At 36.8% G+C, this 14,482-nt stretch overlaps 1 pseudogene; it reads left to right on the plus strand.

The window, feature by feature from the left end:
- The first annotated feature begins 12,550 nt into the window (after positions 1 to 12,550).
- The window catches only part of LOC101567534, a 17,958-nt pseudogene continuing 16,026 nt past the window's right edge, over positions 12,551 to 14,482 (plus strand).

Below are 14,482 nucleotides of genomic sequence, written 5' to 3' on the forward strand. Positions count from 1 at the left end.
TCTTACACTAGGGAGACTATGTGATATTTACACATGTAGGTCTGGTTTATTTCACTCATGAATATATCTTCAAGTGCATTCACTTAAATATAACAGCTTCAAGTTTGTCATTCTTTATAGCTGAGTAATACTCCATTGTATAAAAATACCACATTTCTTTCATCCATTCCTCAGGTGATGGGCATTTTGGTTGTTTCCATGATTTGGCTATTACAAATTGTGCTGCTATAAACATAGGTGTATACTCTTTAAAGTAACTGTTTTTTGTATTTTAGGGAAGGGTCTGCAAGGTCTTTAGGTTCTCACTACTGGATTGGACTCTTAATGACCTGCCTGTTTACAGCCTCCCAAGAGCTGGGATTACAGGCATGCACCTCCATGCCCAGTCTCAATTGCCATCTCAGCGTGACCTAGGAGCGGGGCCAGCACAACAGCCCCGAGGATCGAACCTCCGGCCCCTGTGCCTGCTTGCACATGCTTTAATCCACTGAGCTATTTGTCTGGCCCAAAATAAATTTTAAAGGACAAGAGTTAATATTTAATTGTTTGATCAATCTTGCCTGCCTATATCTGGTAGTCTGAGCAACAAATTTGATGATAACAATATGTAACATAATAACTGTCTTAGTTACTCTTTTCTCCCTGCTGGATCAAATAGCCAACCCTCAAAATGATGGAAGGAAGGTTTATTTAGCTCCCAGTTACTGGAGGTTTCAAGACACTGGAGGAGAGACTGGAGCACTGTGGTGTCCAGGACGACCCTCCCCATCTCTCTCAGAAAGCACAGCCCCACCTGTTTGAAGGTTCACACCTCTCTGGCTCTGCCCCTCAGGCCCTGCTCTGATCCTCTGGCCCCACCCCTCAAGTCACTCATTGCTCCTTCAGCCATGTCTGCCCCACAATTTACATGAGACTTTGGGATTACAACTAGACATAAACTGTAATAATAACAATTGCTAATTTTGTATTCTTGTTTTGAAATTCTGTATCATTTTTATCGTTTTATGTTGCTTTGTTTTTGTCTTTGTTCTTGTCATTTGTTTCCTCTTTAAAATAAAATAAAAATAAATAAATAAAGCAGAATCTCTAGAGTTAGGAGCCAGGCATTAGTAGTTTATGAAGCTGCCCAGATAATTTTATCACTGGTGTCTATTAATTCATTCTGACTACTACCAGAACATCTACACATTCTTGATTTCATTACATAACTTATTACTATAGTGCATTTACTCAAAAAGCTTCTTTTCTTCTCTCTTCCTCCTTTTCCTCTTCCTTTTTCTTCCTCTTCCCCTCCTTTTCCTCCTTCTTCTTCTCCCTCTTCCTCCACCCTTTCTTCTTTGTGGAACTAAAAATTGAACCCAGGATCTTCAAACTGATAAACTGAGCCTGTTTCTGTTTTTTATTTTAAGGCATGATCTTGTTAACTTTCAGAGTTGCTCAGGCTGGGCTGAAGCATGTGACCTTCCTGGCTCAGTCTCCCAGGCCACAGTATGCCCTGCTTTGGAAATCTTTATTATCCTCTTATTGATCAGCTTCAAATTCTTTAAAGTCTGATTCAGTACTACCTCTGGCAACTTGTGCCTTCTTCCCTCTATGGCTGTTTATTTTCTGGAACAATTTTGTGTATATAAATTGTATTCATCTTTCCAGATCTAGTTCATCCAAGAAGCTTTCTCTAATGAATCTAGACCACAATGTATATCTTCCATAGGGACACCAACAGCCCCTTATGCCTACATACTCATTCCCTAAGTATCATCTTGTTCTGTACTAACATTTTGTGATCTTATGTCTGTCTCATTTTCCAAATTATTTCGTATGTTTTTGGAAACAGAGACTATGCCTACCATAAACCCCTACTATATTTTGTATAGTGCTCTATGTAGGCTGCTATATAATAAAAAAATCTTAAGACATTTATCAACTGTTGATACAAATGTTAGTTCCTAACCACTTTTTATGTTTTAAATTTTTGAAATTCAACCATATCCATCATAACACAAAATAAATACAAAGCTCTATCACATCTTGATTGATTTCTTTAAAGAATATCTTTAAAAGTTTTACTTAATCCAAGGTTTGTCTATGTAGCCCAGAATAGTGTTGAACTCATAGCCCCTCTGCCTCCACTTTCCAAGTCCTGGGATTACAGATGCTTATCATAATGCCAAACTGCAAGTTTTAGTTTAAATTTGTTTTAATTATCTGAGTATAATATTTGGTAATAGGCCAACTATTAAAAAATTCAAATGTTTTGAAAAATATTTTCCTGGAACAAATATTAAATGTAAAAAATAAAATCACATAAAGGCACTGTTTAAAGATCTTGAACTAAAAGAAACACTATACCTTTTTTTTTTGGTGTTCTAAGGTATAGTGTTCTAAGCATTCAAGACATCCACAGACAGGTTTGGTGGTACGTAGCATAGTCCCAGATATTCATGAGGTGAAAATCAGAGAGTTATTTGATCCCATGAGTTCAGAGACAGGCTGAGCAACATAGTGTGACTGCATCTCTTAAAATATAAAAGAAATTGAATAAATATATAGATTGATCAATGTCCATTTTATGTAGAATGCTTCAATCAGCATAAAACTAATTTATATACTTGTCGTGTTATACTATAATGAAGTAAAACAATATCTTAATCTTCTCTACTTTCCACAGTAAACACATTGACAGAAAATGCGATCTCACTTTCAGATAAAGCTGTTTTCTGTGAATACCTCCTCAGTATTGTAAAGCCATGTAGATGTACTGTATATAATAAAGCTCAGGGAAGCTATTAACAATTCTAGCTCTCCTGTTCATGTGGAGATGATAGTTCCAGTTCTCCAACAAAGATAGAAATATTGTTCTTTTATTCTGTGCCTTCTTCTGTGGCTTCTCTAGGCCCAAGACTGTAAATGCTAGAGGAGAGAAGGGAGACAACCCTCCCACTGAAACTCCTGCACACTGGATCCGAAAGCCAATCTACCAATAAAGATTTTCATGTTTAGAAATGTCGAAATAGGCCCTTTTCATCTAGATACATCTGTGGTATTATATGAAGTACAAGGCATTCAGATTTAAAGGATTCTGTCACTTCTGGTCTTTTGCTATTACATAAATCACTGAGCCTCTCTGGACCTCAATTTTTCACCAGCAATAATAAATAGCATAGTGATTGGGAGTATTATTAAATAAGACATTACATGTGGCTGTCTCTAGCACATAGTACTCACTTAATAAATGTTAGCAAACTTGAACAATGTTAAACCCCATTATCTGCAAACCTAGAAAAATTGCAAGAAGGAAATAGCACAAATAGCCACAGAGCTTTTAACCAGATTCTACTGTTAATGTGGTACCCAACTTGTTCTTATCACTTTTATCTAAATTCCTAGACCATTGGAAAATAAGTTGTATGAAATATAGCTCATTATCCTTAAATCCTTTGATTTTTTTCATTGTAAGAATACTCCTTAACATACCACAGTACAGTTAAAAAATTCAATAATATTAAGGTTCAAACAATATTTTACCTAAACTATCATCTTCTGTCTAGTTTGATCAGTTGGCCCAATAATTGCCTCAGGAGTACATTGTCTCTTTTACATATAAGACTCTATCAGGAGATGGGGAGTTGGCTCAGTAGAATAAGTGCTTGCCTGGCAAACGCAAGGGCCTGAGTTCAATCCGTGGTTCTGCCCCAAAAAACAAAAACAAGCAAACAAAAAAGACTATCTATGGTGAAGTGATTCATTAAATTTTTATTCCTTTGTAGCTGCATTTAATTTGGAACATTTTCACAGAAATTCTTTGATTTTTATGATAATGCATGTTAAATAAATTCTAAAATTGAAAAGGGTTCTTTCATAACATGGAACAGTAAACAGCAGAGGCTCTGAAACCTATGCTCTATAGCTGAGTTAGAACCTTCATTCTGCCACAGAGTAAACTAATGTACTCGTTGTCTGCATGTTTTAGCTTTCCCATGAAGAACAGGTTTGATCCAGCCAAGTTTACATCATCAATTACAGAGTCATAGAATTCTGGACTTAAAATGAATGTAAATCTGGGTATGATGGTGTATATCTATAATCCAAATCAGAAATGTGGCCTCTGAGAGGCCAAGACATGAGGATTGCAAGTTCAAGCCCAGTCTGGGCAATTTAGTGACTTAGCAAGACCTTTCTCAAAAACTATATACATAAATGAAAACTGATGGGGATGTAACTCAGTATGAAAGCCCTGGATTCAATCTTCAGCACAGCTAAAATGAATGAATGAATGACTTAAAGAATGTAGGTTCTTAATTTTTCTTTGTATCACAGGCCTTCAAGAACCTCATAAAAATGAATTAAGTATCTCCCAAATAATATGTCAGTATGTTCAATGGTGGCTTCCAAATATAAATGTTCACATCCTAGTCCTCTGAAACCATGATCTGAACCTTGATTTGAAAAAAGAGTCTTTGTAGGTATGATTAAGTTAAGGATCTTGAGATGAGATCATCTTGGATCATTTAGGGAAGGGGATGATAAATCAAATGTCAAGTGATCTTATACAAAAACATAGAGGAGGCTGGGTTTGGTGGCACACACATGTAACACCTGTAATTTCAGCAATTGGGAGCCTGAGGCAGGAAGATTGCGGTAAGTTTGACATGATTCTGAGGCACACAGTAATGGTAAACTGAAAGGCATAGCTTGGACTGCATAACAAATAAAATCCTACCAGAGAGAGAGAGAGAGAGAGAGAGAGAGAGAGAGAGAGAGAGAGAGAGAGAGAGAGAGAATGTAGAGGAAAAATATGGTGGTAATCCTGGCACTGGAAGCCTAAGACAGGAGGATCACCATAAACTTGAGGTCAGTCTGGACCACATAGTGAGTTAGCCTGAATGACACAGTGAGACTATCTCAACAAACAAAAAGGAAAAGAAAAAAAAAGTGATAGCAAACCTTAACGAGACAGGATGTTCATCTCAGGAGTAAGGTAGCTTGTTTGCTTTAAGCACTGGACCAAATTCCACCTACATATATTTGAGAGATTTCCTAGCTTCATGGCTCCCAACATAACCCCCTTTTTTCTTTTTGTAGTGTCATACATTACTAACTTCACAAAAGTGTAAATAAAGGACAATTTTGTTGTGAAAAAAGGGGAGGGGAAATATATGTGTGTGTGTGTGTGTGTGTGTGTGTGTATATACACAAGAGTTAGGATGGATATACAGCTACTTTCTGTTAGTTCACTGATAATAAAAGTTCATACTAATATTGTTTAGACAAGATATGATGTCTGCCTCTTGTCCTCTGAATAACTACTATGAAGACAACAATATACAATGTGTTATTTTAAACATCCTACTAAACTGTTTCAGTGCTATTTTATCTTTTTTCTCATTAAAATGAATAAAAATTATTAAAAAAGTAACAAGAAAAATGAAAACACATAGGAATCAGAAGAGGAGAAAACAGTGAAGATGCAGGAAGAGATCAGAATGATAAGATCACAAGTGAAGGAATGTTGGTATTTACTACAAGATGGAAGGAGGAACAGGTTCTTCCTTAGAGCCTCAGAGGAAACTCGACCCTGCTGGCACTTTAATTTAGATTTCTGGCATCCAGACTTGTGATAGAATAAAGTTCTGTTATTTAAAGCCACCTTCTTTGTGGTAAGTTTTTATGGGAGTAACAATAAACTAATATGTACATATTTAATTGTGGTATTACAAATTTCAGTTAGTTTGAAGATCCTAAGTTGGGAAATTTTGCTCTGTTTCATCACTCACTCTTCAGGAACCAGATACTCATGTAGACCCACAAGTAGGTGTTGAGGTAGAGGGCAGACTGATGGTGACAACCCAAAAACTTGCTGTGGGATGAGATGTTACTGAAGACCAGGGGACACATCCATAAGAGCTGCGCCTAGCAAATGAAGGAATAGGGCTGGAAAATTTTCCCTGTACTCCATCAGCTTGTCAGTCCTTCCTGCTTCCTTAAGAGCCCTTTTTCCCCCACCCCTGATATTTGCAAACTAGAGAAAATAAACATAGTCACACTGAAAGAATTTGAACAAAGAGCACTTTAGAAAGGAAAGTAAGCAAACCTTATAAAATAGGGGTGCACATGCCATTAGTCCAAGTGAATTAAGGGAATGAAAACATGACCATTCAAAAAAGATTGTGTAGAAATTGTTTCCTGAAAAAATAAAGTACAAGAGAATAAAGTGAGAGTGTGGCCATGGTAAAGATTAAACCTGAGGGATAATTTGTGCTCTCCCTATTTAAAAACCAGGAAATGCTGCTGACCATTAAATCTTGGTCTTCGGGGCCTTGCTCTGGGTTGAGTTATGCCCCCAAAAGATGTTGAAGGCTAAATCCACAGTATTGGTGGTGTAATTTTATTTAGAAATAATATTTCTGGTATAATTAAATTAAAATGATGCACTAAGATCAGCTGTAGTCTAAATATGGCTGGCGTACTACTAAGAAGAACCAGAGAGAAGAAAGAATGCCATGTAGACAAAGGCATACAGCAGAAAGACAGTCATGTGAACATAGAGGCAGAGATAAGAGACAGAGTCTGCAGTGCCACAAGTCAAAGAACACCTGGGGCTGAAAAAGCCATAAGAGGGAAGGATGAGTCCTTCCCTTCCAGAAAGAGCTTCACAGTGAGTCTGGCCCCACTAGCATCTTGATTGTGGTCTGCTGACCTCAGAACTGTGAGAAGAGATTTCTGTTGTTTATGCCACCTAGTTTATGTTACTTTGTTATGGCAGCTGTAGGAAAGAAATACAGGCCTTCGTTTAGTTATCCATGACACATTTACTACCATGTTCCAAGCACTATGTAGGCCTTGGGAAAATACCAAGATAAGAAGGTTCTTGTCTCACTTCACAGCTGACTTCAATTTTCTACAATAGATTAGGCTATTTCTAAGGACCCAAAGATGATTTCTCTACACTGTGATGTAGTAAGCCCTGTATTTTTTTATCTTATCTGCTCATGTGTAGGTGCTGTAAACACCAGCTTTCTCCTGGCATTTCTAAATGTTTCATTTATCCAGGAAAAGTCATTCACAGAGCTCCCCCTCCTGTGATCCCAACAGAAGGGGAAGGAAGAGATAACAGAAAGATTTTGGGAGAGCTTCCATTCTGTTTACTGCCTTTATTTTTTGTTGAGTTACTTTGTATTCCTAGAACCATCTCCCCTGCTTTAAAATGAGAATCTTTTGAAATACTTTATGAAACTCTGTTCAGAGACCACACTGTGGCACTGTTTCATTTTCACAATTTAATAAAATGAACAGTTCATTTTATGTCACAATATGAGGTTGTCACATCATAGTTTATTGTAAGGAGGATGTATATTTAAGACTCATTAAACGTCAGCCTCAGAGTCCAAGATGCAGCTCAGTGAAACAGCATTCGCCTAGCAAGCACAAAACTCTCCATAAAGGCAACCTCAGTAACAAAATTCAGACTTTCTGTGTTGACTCTTGCTGCCACCACCATGGTAAGCCCTTGGCAAATTGATGAAATAGGCTGTATTTGTCCACCCCATGTTCATGATTACAGACCTCATTTCATTTTTTTTGTTCTATTCTTTTTTTCTTTAAATTTTGTGAAGCTGAGGACTGAACCCTGACTTTGCACATGCTATGCAAGCTCTCTGCCACTAACTATACTCCCAACCTGATTCCCCAGTTTCTCTCATAATCTGCAATCCCTTCACTTCCCACTCCCAGTAAGATTCTTTCTACTTTAGGTCCTGTGGTGGTTTATTGGTTGTGTCAATTTGAGTAAGTAGCACGCAAATAAATTATCTCAACGGAGTTCTGGGTGTTGAAGATCCACCAAGGATGGGTGGTATAAAATTCACTTTTTATGTATTTAGTACAGGATCTACAGGGTCTCATTACATAGATCAGACTCATATTGATCCTCCTGTTTTCAGCCTCCAAAGCACTGGAATTATAAGCATGTGTTACCATGCCCAGTCTAAATCCATTTATTAGCAGAATGGTATAAAAAGGAACTGAAGAAGGAGGATTTTTTTCTGTCTTCTTTGGAGGTACTCCAGTGTTTGATTTCACCTTGTATGTTTTTCTCCTCTCTGCCAGTGCAGACACCTCAGTCTTTCATTTCAGATTCTTCATCCTAATGTTACCTACTAGCATGGGACACCACACTGAGCTCCAGGCCTTTGACTAGATTCATCAGATTCCCAGCACTCAGACAGACCATTTGCACTGTTCCACTGTGGGTAGCTATTGTAAACCAACCTTGTAAATTCTTATATATTTGCATCTCTTGTGTTAAATCCATTTTCTCTAGTATCTGACTGATACAAGTCCATATCACATTCTTTCTTTGGCTAGCTGTGGTAACTAAACTATATAATAAATATTGAACTAGCAGATTAGGGCATGGCAAAAACTGGCTTTGGAAGTAGGTGTGACCTCTTAGGTAGAATAGCTGGGACACATGCACAGAACAGTTCCCAAAGCCCTGCACATAGACTTCTTGCAGGAAGTTGAGCAGCTTTTCAAAAGGATAACCTACAGCTGACATCAACTGAGGCATAGAATCTCAGCACCACCTCTTAGGACCCAGATGCAGAAGTTCTGTGGGTTTCCTTGTGATTTCAATAATATGAAAGAAGAACAGCCATGAGGAGCAGGTGCTATGGTAATTTCTACAATAGCCCATGATGTATTTCCCAGATGCAGCATGTACTTTTATCTTTCTTCTCATCCTCTTTTTTTCACTTGGTCCAAGCTTGCTCTATAAAGCCAGTTTCTCAATCACTCCACTTTTACTTTCTTAAACAAACTTTGCCAGTGCTGTTTACTCAATTCATTCACTTCACTGTTCAAGATGAGATGAACCTGGAATTCAGCTCCAGAAAAGTGAACAACCTCAAACCCAGTAACATTTAGTTGGTGAGCCACTTTTCAGAAGCAAGCTACCCAGTAACAATACTACACAATAAAGTATCAGCTTGAAGTATGTCAGAATAGCAGCTTATTTTTAAAGGAAGATATCTTAGAGATCAAAATCAAAAGGAATATAGTTTAGATAATAGAATAATATGAGCCGGTTGAATCCTTTCATGTTCATTCATTCATTGTCTGATCGTATCACATACTTGCCTTCACACTGTACATTATATTCTTCACAATAACCTTATGAAGTTGATATTGACATTTTAATTTGAGGAAAAGAAAAGAGCTAAAGAGCTGAAATAGTCCAAGTACAGACAGTAGGAATGTGTCAAAATCATAACTAATTCTCCATGTTTTTTCTGATTCCCAGTTCTTCTATAGCACACTATCTCTTTCACTATTTTGTAGGTGGAAGGGTACATACTTTTTTCTATGGTACTAGAGATTGAATTTTAATTTTTATAATTTTTAATTTTTATACAGACACAGGATCTTGCTAAGTCATTAACTTGCCCCAACTAGGCTTTAACTTGTGATCCTCTTGCCTCAAACACCCAGAGTGCTGAGATTACAGTGCTCACAGGAGTATCTCCTGTGGTGAAAATTATTCCTTTAGTTTTAGGACATGAAGCATAAGTGAGTGGAGTAGCCCTCTCTTACCTCCAAGGATATATCTATTCCAGGACCTCTAATTGTTGCCTAAAACCACATGCAATTCCAAGCCTTATATAATCTATATATACAGACCTATAATAAAGTTTAATTTATAAATTAAACTTAAAATTTAAGTATAAATGAGGCAGAGTAAGAAAGTAACAATAACTACTAATAAAATAGAGCAATTATAATTGTATACTGTAATAAAATTGCCAGCATCACTACTTATGCACTTTGGGGCCTTTATTAAGTAGAATAGGGTTACTTGAATACAATCTCTTATATGATCACCAAGATGACCAGTAAGTTACTAGCAAAGAGATACATTGGCCAAAGGGGTAATTAATGTCTCAGGCAGAGCAGTGGGAGATTTTTTTCAAAAAAAGTATGATTTTTTTAAAAGATCATACTTCTCATACTGCACAATTTAAAACTTAAGAATTCTTTATTTGTGGAAAATTCAATTAACGTTTGTAGACATAAGTTAACTAGTGGTAACTGAAACCATGAGCAGGAAATTGCAGTTAGGGGTGACTACTATACAGCATGTCCAAACTCTCTGAGAACTTAAAATTTATTTGCATCAAATCAGAACATGTACTCAGTTCTGTAAGGCAACCCTGTATTGCAAGGCAATATCATAAGTTATTTTACCCAGGTCTGAGGAGCCTTGATTCAGACAGCCACTCAGAGCTGGGGAGGTAGTTGATGGTTAGAGTAAAAGTCTGAAAATCCTTTTCCTCCTATAAGTAATGTCCATTTCCCCAAGGGTAAGTAGTAGCCTTCCATAACCCAGAATATCCTGTTAACTTTCATTTCCCAGGAAGTCAGATGTGTTTCTATATTATTGTGTGTTATTTCTCTACTGAAACAGAAATTCTTACACTGTCACAGTTTACTGTCTCCAATGATGGGCAGTTTTCATGGGATGTTCATTGTGACTTTTACTCTGATCTTGGCATCCTCCGATGTTTCACATAAAAAAGATTCATTTCACATATTTTAGATCCTTTACCACTTTCATGCTTCCTTGCTCTGTACCTATCAAACCAATTTTCCAGAAAGTATTGATCAGAAGATATAAACGTTTTACTTGTCACTTTGAATGTGTTCCAATTGTTCATCCACCCATGCTATTTTCATACTTTAAAGTATGTACTAAGTGTGGTGTCTTAGTTATTTTCTAGTTGCTGAGACAATATGTCCAACAACCAAAGTTAAAGGAGGAAACGTTTACTTAGTTCTCAGTTTGTAAAGGTTTCAATCCATAATCTGCTGGCTCCAAAGGAGGGTAGCTTGGAAGAGGAGGGCAATTCACAGTAGGCAGAAGATAGTAAAAGGAAGAAGGGACATTAACAATATCTTTCTTCCCCTTTCATATTGTATCTAGACTGCTGGGATTTGTGCAGTGTCAAAACCATCAGCAAACTAATGTAGTAATCACACATCCTTAGTTCCCACATCACATACTCTAGATTCACCAGCCTCTGAAAAAGCCCATAGAAGACTTACAAGGCATTGAGGAGACATCTAGACCCAAAAAAAAAAAAACATGTTGATATTGTTGATGAAAAAAAGACATGAATCCTTTCCCTCAAGGAACTCATTGTCTAGTGAGAGACACTGACAGACCATTATGATATAGTATAATGCAATTAGCTTTATATTCAAAGTAGGACCAGAGTGTTTTGTGATCATGGAGAACTTCTAATCCACACTAAGATAGTTGAAAAAAGGTTTCTTAAGGAGGTGATGCCTAAAGCTTTCTTGAATAACAAGTAACAAAGAAGAAGAACTAAGGGGAGAGAAGGAGAGAGATGGAGAGAGGTGCAAAGCACTGGGGCATGGACAGTAATATAATACAAGGCATGAATTGAGAAGGGTGAGATATGCTAGAAGGTTCATGAGTGAAAATGTGTTACGAATTCATTTTGAAAGATATATGGACCACTACTAAAGATTTGTAAATAAAGCGGTAATTTTGGAGCTCAGAAAAAGGCAATCCTAAAGTATAGCACTTTGGTTCACTAAATACTTTTAATTAAAGGAGACTGAAGGGGCTTCAGAAGACAAATCATTCCCTCTGACCTCTTCCTTCCTTCATGTCTCCCTCCCTCCTCTCTCCCTGAAAGTGAGTCATAGAAACCAGAATTCTTCTTCCTCAACATGGGTTCTAGTTTAGAATCTAGCTCTCTCAAAGCCAGATATGACACCTAGAATGCTTACTCTCTCTGCTCTCCCTTCTTCTTCGAGGACTCTTAATCCAAAGAGGTCCTGCCCCATCTCAAGAGGAAGGACTATTACAACAGAGAGACCAAGAAAAATCTGAATACACAGGATTTGTGGAGTTTCCCCCTGTGTCTATTGCTATGTGATACCTCCCTTTTGTCCAATTATGTATGCACAGAATTGTCCATACTTCATGAAAAGTTGGCATAAACAATTTTAGCTGTTTGGGGGATTAATTTCTGAGTGCTCCCAAAACAATACATTTCTCTCATTAACCTATCTTTTTACAGTAGATATGCTGCCTTCATGTCTCCTTCTTGGAGGGAGTTGTAGAATAAGCTGTAGTGCTTATTCGAAGGGAAGAAAAGGAAGCATATCTCCCCACCCCTAAAGCAGCAAGATCAAGTTCGTGCTTTAACAAAATGTTTCTTTCAGTGCTTCGATATGATGAGAAAAAGACACAGAGCCAAGAAAAATAAAAGAAAGGAGGGCCTAAAAGTAAGACGGTGACGGTTGAAATAAAAGAGTAATTTGAGATAATTCAATCATAGTTTGGTAGATGGTGAGGGAGGGGAAACCATTTTGTAAATCTCCCATAATTCTGACTTGGGTAACTAGGTAGATGGTGGTGTCATTCATGAAAATGGGGAATGGAGGTGGAGGCAGATGAGAGTAAGAAGTACACATAAAAGCAGCTGATAGGTTGAGTTTTATTCATTCAAAAGTTCCAGTAATGGGTTCCAGCAGTTGGTTTGATACATGGAACTTAGAAGAGATCTGGCAGATGGTATTGATTTTGGAATTATCAGTCACTATGTTATATTGTCATTCTTTCAAACAGACAAAATAAAAGTCTTTGGCTTCTGACTTCTCAAGAACAGCTGGAAGAGGCAATTTTAAGGAAATTACCTTGCAGTTATCTGTGGAATTCTTATAGAATTGGCCACTAGCTCAACATATCCTTCAAGCCCAGTGGAGCTACTCTTAACTCAACATAGGTATGCAGATTAGGTTGCAAGCTGTGATATATACACCAAAGAAGGTATTCTTCAGGCAGGTGGTAAAAGATCCAAAAAAAAAAGTCAAATTTGGTATTTGTCAGTCTTGTTCCAAAACTAAATCGCATGTGTGCACGAAGAAGACTTGGATGGTCACCAAAACTTCCAAAAGAACAAAGTTTAGTCCCATCTTCCATAGTTAAACTTGATTTTTCCACATTTTTACAAACTGTCTGCACTAATCAGGCCAGTCTAAACACATGTGTTACAAAAAAATGAACCTTTTAAAGATTATAAACCTTTGCTAATGTTATTATTTGTTAGAACAGAAAGATGTGCTACCCTTCTTCATTTATAAGCATCTCTGCAGATCCTCTGGTAACATGACAGACTAATGAGAGAAAGTAATAACACATGTATTGAATAGAAATTTTCTATGGCATGGGAGACTTCAGAAATGAAGTTCCAAATCCTAAGTAAAACTGTGTTTTTGCCTAGTTTCCAGGAAGAATGGATAACCATGTACACATGTAATGATCAAATACAAAACATCAATGTAATGATCAAAATGAACTACTAAGACGCTTGTAGATTTAATAACAAAATTCAGCAGATTAGCAGAATACAAAGTCAACATTCAAAACTCAATAGCATTTCTATACACAAAGAAAGAATGCACTAAAAGACAAATTATCAAGACCATGCTTTTCACAATAACATAAAAAGGAAATACTTAGGAATGAATCTCACAAAGGAAGTAAAAGATTTATACAGTGAAAATTATAGTACTCTGAAAAAACAGGTAGAATAAGATTTCAGAAAATGGAATGATATTCCTTACTCCTGGATAAAAAGAACCAACATTATGAAGATGTGCATACTCCCAAATTTGTTATACAGATTCAATGCAATACCAATTAAAATGCCATTAGTATACCTCACAGATTTATAAAATATATTCCTAAACTTCATCTGGAACCAGAAGAGACCTAGAATAGCAAAAGTAATCCTGGGGAACAAAGGGAAGTCAGGAGGCATCACAATCACTGACTTGAAATTATACTATGAAGCGACTGTGATAAAATCAGCATGGCACTGGCAAAAAAACAGATCAGAGAATCAATGAAACTGATTAGAAGATATAGACACAACTACAAGCTTACGCAGGCACTTTATCTTTCATGAAGGGGCCAAACATGTTCACTGGAAGATAGCCTCTTTAGTAAATGGTTCTGGAAATACTGGCTTTCACATGTCAAAGGCCTAAAATGAACCCATCCCTATCACCATGCACAAAACTACAGTCAAAATGGATCAAAGATTTAAATATTAAAACCGAAACACTAAATCTTGTGGAAGAGAAAGTAAGTAGAAACATTAAGGACATGGGCGTAAGTAAAAAGTTCATGAACAAAAATCAAACTGCATGGGTAATATACTTCAAAGAATCAACAATTGGGATCATAGAAATTTTTTTTTCAAAGTTTTATTGATAAACAGATAGCAATGAGACAGTTTCAAATCAAATCGGAAGTACAGTTCCAACAAATAATACACTGCATATATTCTTCTTAATGGTTAATTGCTGTACAAGATGCAGACTTGAGATCCTATTTACAAACACTATTAGAACAAATCATTCTATTCATTAAGAGAATGCAACTATA

This window comes from Octodon degus, unplaced genomic scaffold (assembly GCF_000260255.1).
Source record: "Octodon degus isolate 3935 unplaced genomic scaffold, OctDeg1.0 scaffold00117, whole genome shotgun sequence".
Classification (NCBI taxonomy): domain Eukaryota; kingdom Metazoa; phylum Chordata; class Mammalia; order Rodentia; family Octodontidae; genus Octodon; species Octodon degus.